Source organism: Gracilinanus agilis, chromosome 2 (genome assembly GCF_016433145.1).
Source record: "Gracilinanus agilis isolate LMUSP501 chromosome 2, AgileGrace, whole genome shotgun sequence".
In the NCBI taxonomy this organism is placed as follows: domain Eukaryota; kingdom Metazoa; phylum Chordata; class Mammalia; order Didelphimorphia; family Didelphidae; genus Gracilinanus; species Gracilinanus agilis.
In genome coordinates this window covers 415583934-415592582 of record NC_058131.1, presented here as the reverse complement: position 1 = coordinate 415592582, position 8649 = coordinate 415583934, and positions in this window count along the sequence as shown.

Sequence of the window (8649 nt, the reverse complement as noted above, 5' to 3'; positions counted from 1 at the left end):
AACATTAATCATAAGATATTAGTTTATTCCACCTATTTTACAGAGCAGTTAATGGAAATAGAGAGAAGGGTCATTCCTAATGTTAGCAATAGAGCTGGGTTTAGAATTTGGATCTTCTAAGATCCTCAACTTTCTGAGTTCAAACCTGGCCTCAGATACTTAGTAGCTGTGTGACCCTGGACAAGTCACTTAACCCTGTTTGCCTCAGTTTCCTCATCTGTTAAATGAGCTGGAGAAGAAAATAGTAAACCATTCTAAGTATCCTTGCTAAGAAAACCCCAAGTAGGGTCATAAGAGTCCGACAGGACTGAAATGAATTAATGCCAACAAAAATTCCAGGTTAGTGATTGGGCCTTCACTTTATATTCCTGAGTATCCCTAGTGATAAGCTACACTAAAATGGTACGGCCATAGCTTACTTCAACAAAAATAATCCAAACACACATCATAATTATGTTTAAAAATAACTGTGCTTGCTAGGCAACACTGCCAGCACTTTCATTCATCACAGATCAACAGGGTTACTATGCTCTCCTTCCTATATTTACCACCTCAGCACTCCTCTTACCAGATGCTTCCATTAAAATAAGGAAACATATAGGTCATGGGGCAACAATTAATTTCACAGGATATCAAATCATTTGGTATTCTACACTATTAAAAAACATTTTTTTCAATTTCTCTAAGAGAAATCTATTTTAATGGGGCATTTATGAAATGTCAGAATTTCAAAGTTGGGAAGCTTATTTCAACCATGGAACAGAATTCATATTTGATCAACAATGGCCTCTATGGTATACTTATGGGGTCATATCTCACCGGGCTGCACCAATCTAGGCCATCTCTGCTCTCTCCACAATGCCTCAGGAAGCTCATAATTGGAAAAACCTCTCTAGTCTTGTACCTTTCATCACTACTCTTTGCCACATGCTCCAAAACCTCCTAGTTCAGACCTTATTTCTCATGTTTGTACTGTTGGCTTATCTCAGGACTTCACCATGCTTTCCCCTATTAGATCATAAGCAGGAGTGCTTTAAAAAAGCATTTGTAGGGGAGCAGCTGGGTAGCTCAGTGGACTGAGAGCCAGGCCTAGAGACAGGAGGTCCTAGGTTCAAATCTGGCCTCAGACACTTCCCAGCTGTGTGACCTTGGGCAAGTCACTTGACCCCCATTGCCTAGCCCTTACCATTCTTCTTCCTTGGAGCCAATACACAATATTGACTCCAAGATGGAAGGTAAGAGTTAAAAAAAAAAGTATTTGTATTCCCACACCACTGCCTGGCACACAGTAGGTACTTAATAAATGTTTACTGACTTGGTTATCCAATATTTTCCTTAAGACTTCTATAGAAGGGAAACAAACTATTTCCAGGGGCAACTGGTTCCACATTTGGGCCACTTCCTCCTGTGAGCCTGAATTTGCCCCTTTGTAACTCATTGCTACTTTTGCTACTTGCAGTTTTTAATTCTGTACTGGAGGGCCAACAAGTCTGTTGGTATTTCTTTGTTGATAATGTATTAAATACTCAAACATTCTTAAAACTTTTCCCCAGATTAAACATCCTGGGGTTCAGATGGCACAAATTTCAGTATCTTTACCATCCTGGTTTCCCCCCTCTAGGCATTCTCCAATTTAGCAATGCATGCCCTTCCTAAAACAGGGTCATCTTGAACCAAACACAAAGCTCTAAGAGATGTTGTATTAGCTGAACCAAAACACTTCATAGGAAAGATAGAAGTATTACGGCTTCTTCTAATCCGAAATACCACACCTCTAAATAAAGTCTTACTGCCTTAGCTTTAACTGTCACAACAATTGATTCATATTGAGCTTGCTCATTTTTTTATCACATGACCCTGTAACACAAGGCCAACTCTAGAGATAAGAAATTTCCAGTTACATATTAGGGAGGGAGCCTAGCAGTGAAACTCATTTTAACTTCTGAAGAACAAATGATTTTCCTTTTAACTGGACTCAGCAGGAAAGGTTTTGGTTGGCCAGAGGAAGAATTTGACCAGGTGAGATGTAAACACTATCAGGCTAGTTTCTTTGCTAATGCAAAGAACAGATGCTCTATAGCAGTGGTTCCCAAACTTTTTTTGGCCTACCGCCCCATTTCCAGAAAAGATGTTACTTAGCGGCCCCTGTCACATACTATTATCACCCCCTTACAGTTATTCACCACCCCCAAATGCACCTGAGGCCATCGCCGCTCCCCTGGATCGCTGCAGCACCCACCAGGGGCCAGTGGTGCCCACTTTGGGAATCTCTGCTTTAAACTAAGGGCAGGGAATTGGTCCACTCTAGAAAATCACAGGGTGATAAGTTTGGAATAAAACAGAATATTAGAAACTGGGACCTTAAAATCATTGAACCATTAAACTTTCAACTTGAAAAGAGTACTTCCATGCCACCATTACAGATGAGGAGACAAGAGGCCCAGAGAAGCCAAGTGAGTGGTTGCACATCTTTAGGAAGGACATTAATAAACGACAACATATCTAGAGGATTGTGGCTAAAATGAGGAACGAAGTCAGGTCCAGGTGTCACAGGGAAATATAATTAGTTACCTTAAAAACTCTTCTGTGCAAAAAGGATTGATATAGTCTGGATAGGCCAAGGGCAGAAATGGTAGTAAAGGAAGAGTCAATATGCAGTTGAAAACTGCAATGGATTTGGGTTCAAAAATCCGACCTTCACTACTTCTTTACTTGTGTAATCTTGGAAAAGTTACTGTATCTTCCAATGTCAATTTCTGTATTTGAAAAATAATTATAATAAAAACTAGCATGTGCTTTAGGTGCTGTCATTATCCCCACTGTACAGATGAGGTATTTAAGGCTGGTTTAGAAATCAGGTCTTCTGACTCTAGGAAATGAGGAAGTAAATAATATTAAGTCTAACGTTCTATCTGTCCTTAAATTCCATTATTATTTACAGATTTTTGGTGACATACTGGGGGGAAATTCTTAACACTTAAGAGCCTTCTCTAAGTTGAATGAAGTAATAATGGGAGTGAGTTGCTCATCTTTAGAGGCCTTCAACTAGAAGCTAAAAATCTTTTCGGATGTTACAGATGAAATTCCTGGTCCAAGTTGCCCTCCCCCCCCCAGGTTCCTTCAAGCAATTGGATCCATAATATATTAATAAATGAAATTTAAATAAGCAAATAAACAGATCAATTAGATGATTAAAAAACAAATGAGAATTACAGGCCTTAAAAATCTTAACATTCTTTCTTTATTGTACTTTTTATAGGGCCAGGTTATACATGCTTGATGCTTAAAACTGAGTCATAGCTAAATGCTTCTCTTGATGCAAAGTCATCTGAATTCTTGATGCAGATGTTTCAAATATAGTATTTCTGCAGCTACAATCTATGAGCTAATGACAAACCAAGGAAAATTCCAGAAATGGCTTAAAGGAAAAATGCACAGGAGATGCACCGCTCAAGTCCTTGAATTGTGTGGCCTGTAGAAGTCACCAGAAAGTGGATAAAAATGGAATTTCTCCATGCCCTGGTTTAACTAATCAAACCATTACTATTTCCAGGTGATAAAAGCCTCCAGATTTTGAAGAAAATTCAGTTGAATGATTCAGTAGTTACCCTTCCCTCATTAACGAAAAAGTGCATTCCTTGATCCTGACACATCATGTGGCACTCACAAATGTCATCCAATAGAAATTAAGGAAGATCCTACTCAACATTCAAATGCTGTCTTTTACAGATTTGACCTGTAATTTCTTCTATACAGAATGAAATGTAGTCAACATAGGTGAAACCCTTCAGGCTGTGGAAAAAAAAAATCAGTCATTTTTCTTTTCTGGTTCAGAATTTCAATGACTTAAAGCTTCAAGGTAATTAGACATGCAACTACACTTGTTATTTGCATATCATTAAAGTTATAAAACAATGACAAAAAACTGCTACATTGGTCCAGACAAAAGCTATTTTTCCAAAGTTGCCCCAAATTGGACATGTATAAAACCAGATTGAATTCTCTCAAGGTTTTTGATTAGTTCTCTTAATTAAAAGGATGAGATGTGATCCTAACAGTGAATAAAAATAAACTGTAAGTGGGAAGAAATGATAAAAAAAGCCCCCTCAAACCTCACCAAAAACAAAAATCCCCATAAAAAACCCCAAACCCCTTATAGCATTATATATTAATGATAATTTTATGCAATATTTCTTTCTAGTCTTTCACTAAAGTCCTCTCCCAATACCTTGTCATGGCACAGGATTTTTTTTTTTTTTTGTTCTCAGAACCTGTTTGTCTGAGGAACAGCCTAGCTAAGTGCAGTCTTATCACCAAGTTTTGCCAATCGGTGATTAACATTTTGGCCTTCAGCAGCAGTAGGACCTGCATGTGTGGAAGGAGGACTCAAAGGAATAACAACTCATTTACATTACAGATTTGACAAAGCACTTTTCCTCACAACAACCCTGTGAGGTAGGTTGTGCAAACACCCCCATTTTACAAATAAGAAAAGTTTTTGTTGGATGTCACATTGCTGTTAGGTGATAGAACTAGGTTTCAAACATATCATCTTAGCCTGTGCTAAGAACTAAGCTCTTTTTGATACAATATACTTGCCACTACATGGCTGTAATCACAGATGTTTTGAGGCATTTTTTAGTGGATACTTACATATTTTCTTCCTTTCAAAGAGATGTTATTTTGGGCACTATGGCTTATGCTCAGGGGGAGTCTATTTACAGACAAGAAATCAACCAGATTCACCAGAAACCTAGGCATTTAAAGGATTGACTACATCCAGATTTAAAAAAAGAGATCAGGATAGCTAAATCAGGTCTTTAATCTAAGCCTTGTCACCTCCAGATCCAGAGATCCTCCCATGATTCACATGCCTGAGCTTGCTGATTAAATTCCCTCTCTACTAAGGAATCTTAGTGTGTTTTTATGTAACTGACATTAAAGACCCTTTAAAGCTAAACTCGGCCTATTTAAAAACAAAAACAACAGGGTCAAGCAGTTTCTGAATCTTGTCCACCTCCATTCTCTGCAAAGCTGAAGAGCCAATAACACTCACACAACCTAGTGCTTCCATTCTGACTCTAGGACACTTCCCTGGTCACCATCCTAGCTGAATAAAGAGGCAATGGATCATTACTGCCCATCTGGAACATTGAAAAAAAATGGTCTTTTCTGTGACCATTCTTCCCCCTCTAAACTGTCCTTTTTGTTTCCTTACGGGTAAAACCTAGTCATGTTCCTGTGGCTTCCTGTTCCAGACACCTCACCTCAGCCAAACACCCAGAGACCTCCATTCCCTCCAGACTAATTTTCCAGCACCCTTTGCTGTGTGCTCCTCTTCTGTCAAAATGAACCACTTGATCTCTCCTGCATATTGTAGTGCTTCCTCACCATTTCTACATCTTGGCCAATACTATTCTGTTGGAATGTTCCTTATCTTTTTCAAGGCTTGGTATAAATATTGCCTCCTCTAGGAATTCTTATATGCCCCCAATCCTAAATGATCCTCCTAGAAAAGTACTTTTGTAGTTGTAATGCTTTTTGCCTTATACTATAGATGTTGTATAGAAATGCACATTTGTATATAAGTTGTATACTCCTGCTGGAACGCTACAATGTGGAAAGCAGCAATTTGGAGTCAAGAGGATCTGGGTTCAAATCCCAGTGTTTTAATTACTCACTGTAACGTAGGAAAAAACATTTTACCTCTCAGTGTCTAATTTTCATCTACGTGATGGGTGTTTGTTTCATCAAAGCAAGTGGTATAAAAATGTTATCAATAATTTTAAAAGATCATTAGATGTCATCCTTTAATTTTCTCTGACAGTCTATCTCCCCTCCAGTACTAAGCACAGGACTTTGTACATACAAGGTAGGTGCTCTAACAGTTACTGAAGTTCCCTATGACATCAAAAGTGTTGGCAGAGGGAGATTCATAATTTTTGGCCAGTCTAGGTTGTGCATTGCTCTTGGTTTTGTAGAAGTCTGAATGGGAACATAGGCATGCAGCCCTTCCTTCATTTGCTGCTACCTGAATTAAGAACTAAAGGTCTCTATTTCATATGAAAAAGGCTTCTAAGGCCAAAGTGGCATCTTAGAAAAGTAGCTCAGTTCTTTGACACTTGTTCAAGGTTTTACTTTTGGCCTCAGAGTTTCATTTTCTTTTATCATTCTCCATGGGGGTCAGTAGAGATGCAATTGCCAAGTATTGCACTAAAGATCATATAAACTGGGCTACTGCCAACTTACCCCAGGAGCCAGGGGAACATAGTAGGCATAGGAATAAGTCTGCAGCAGAAAAGGTTGTAGATTCAGAAATATATTCAAAGTGACTAGTCTCAAGCTTGTTAAGAAATATTCAGCAAATCGTAATATACCTGGAATGTCATAGACTAGGGCATGTTAGATTGAAGATTACCTTATACCTGATCTACAAATACCAAGCAAATTATTAAGAGGAAAAAAAAGAGAAAATATGTAAAACTCCTTTAGAGTTTCCCACATTTTATTTAGTAGTTCTTAACTTCCTCTTAGGCACTTTTCATATTTTAATTTGTATTCTCTTCAGAAGAAACTATAAACTTTTTGAGGACAGGGACACAGCCTTACTTATAGTTCTATCTCTAGCAGGCTTAAGCACAGTATATTGCACAAGACTTAGGACTTAATGAGTTTCTATTGAACTCCAGAAAATTATTAGCAGAATCATTTGCGTACAAATCAATTTGCTAATCAAATTCTCATATGCATACATTCAGGAACAAGAAAGACCCTCTAATTTAATTAGATTTAATTTCAAAACTGCTTGCCATTTTACTTTCTGTAATAAGGTAGACCCTTCTCATAATTCCAGTTTTTATAAACTTCTGCAAAAGGGCCAAATTACAGATCAATTCTTTTTTTGAATTCAAGTTTTAGGGCCTGATTTTCTTTAATCTCTCACCTAATAAGAAGCTAATTCTCTGTTCTGATAGATTCCTCAAATGTATAGAGAAAGAATAAAAAATTCAAGAGTATTAACATCTGATGAAATGTAACCTGCCTCTGGTGTTTGACAGCCTAAAAATGTACATTTATATCTGCTTAGGTAAGAAAATGGAGGTATCATAAATCAAAGTCATATCTTCAAACCTACTGTTAGAAGCCCTTTAACAATTTTATTACTTTTAGCAAATTATAAATCTAAGTATAAGCAGCACAGTTCAAGATCAACAGTTAAAGAATTACTATTTTCAAGGATGCCAATCATTTTTCAACTGTTGCTGTAATCCTTTTATAAAGAAGTCGTATATTATTTCTACCAATCCCCATATGAAACTTCCTAAAAAGAAAAAAAAAAAAAAAAGAAAAAGCTATACTTTCCACATGGACAAGATAAATTTGAACAGAGTATATATAGTATGAAGGGAGGCTATGAAAATAGAAAGAGTTGGTTGGAAATGATGGTTCAAGACATGCCCAGGGATTAACAAGGCACAGAGGAAAAAAAGGTCTACCATAGAGATTTGCTTTATAGAAATATGGGCTTGTCTTGGACCCTCTTTCCAAGGGAGCTCTAATGAGTAAAATTAGCAGATGGACCTCTCTGTAACCTGGTCTCAGAGTCATAGTCAGATTCCAGTGAATTTTACAGGGCTGATGAATGGAAAATGTAACTATGACTGAAGAATAACGCAAACAGATGGCTCAATTGGAATTCTGATGACCTCACACAGACACAAATAAGCCTTAGGACAGCCAGAGAAGGTATAAACCATTTTATATTACAGTATTAAATCGGACTCTGCGCCTCAGGTCTAATCATAGTATCATGTGTGCCAGCACACATTTTTCAGTTAGAAATCTATCCAAGGGCTTACCTCTTACACATACTGCCAAATACAGTAAAGTCTTATGTATTTCAAAAGGCTGAGGAATGGAATTATGGAACACAGAACTCCAAAGCTGGAAGGGATCTAGAACTAGAGTTCCAACTCCCTTATCTTATAGATGGGGAAACTCAAGTTCAGAAAGTAGAAGTGATATCCTTAGGATCACATAGTAAAAAAGACAAAATCAGCCTAGCACACACATCTCTGGACTCCAAGGTTTATTCCATTGGGATGATTAAATGAATCATATCAAGGCTTTTACCTGGTATAAAACATGCAACCTTGGGTCAATGAGTGGTTGCCCGAGATTTTTAGCCCTCTCCCAAGCGGAGAGAACACCAGACTAAGAGTCAAGAGAAAATCTGCCATGTAATCTTAGGTTAAGTCACTTCTCTTTGGGTCTCAATTTCCTCACGTGTAAAATAAGTGGCTTGGAATAGGTTTCTAGAGTTCTTTCCAGTTCTCACTAATCATCTAGCTAGCATGAACCCTACAGGGCTTAACCATTTGACAATTACTACTATTTAAATGACCACCAATAATTATCATGATAGCAGACTTGGATCACTTTATGATTTGTACATGAAGCAAAATGTTAATTACATAATTAAATCCACTTAGTCTAGTTATTTCTTATATGTCACCAAAATACTAAAATCAATCTAACCTTTCTTTAATGATTCAGAAGGCACTTATGATGACCCTGAGGCCCTGCGAAAAGTCTAAGTGATGACTATTGTATGGGATAATATGTGTAGAAAGTTTAGGAGATGGGATA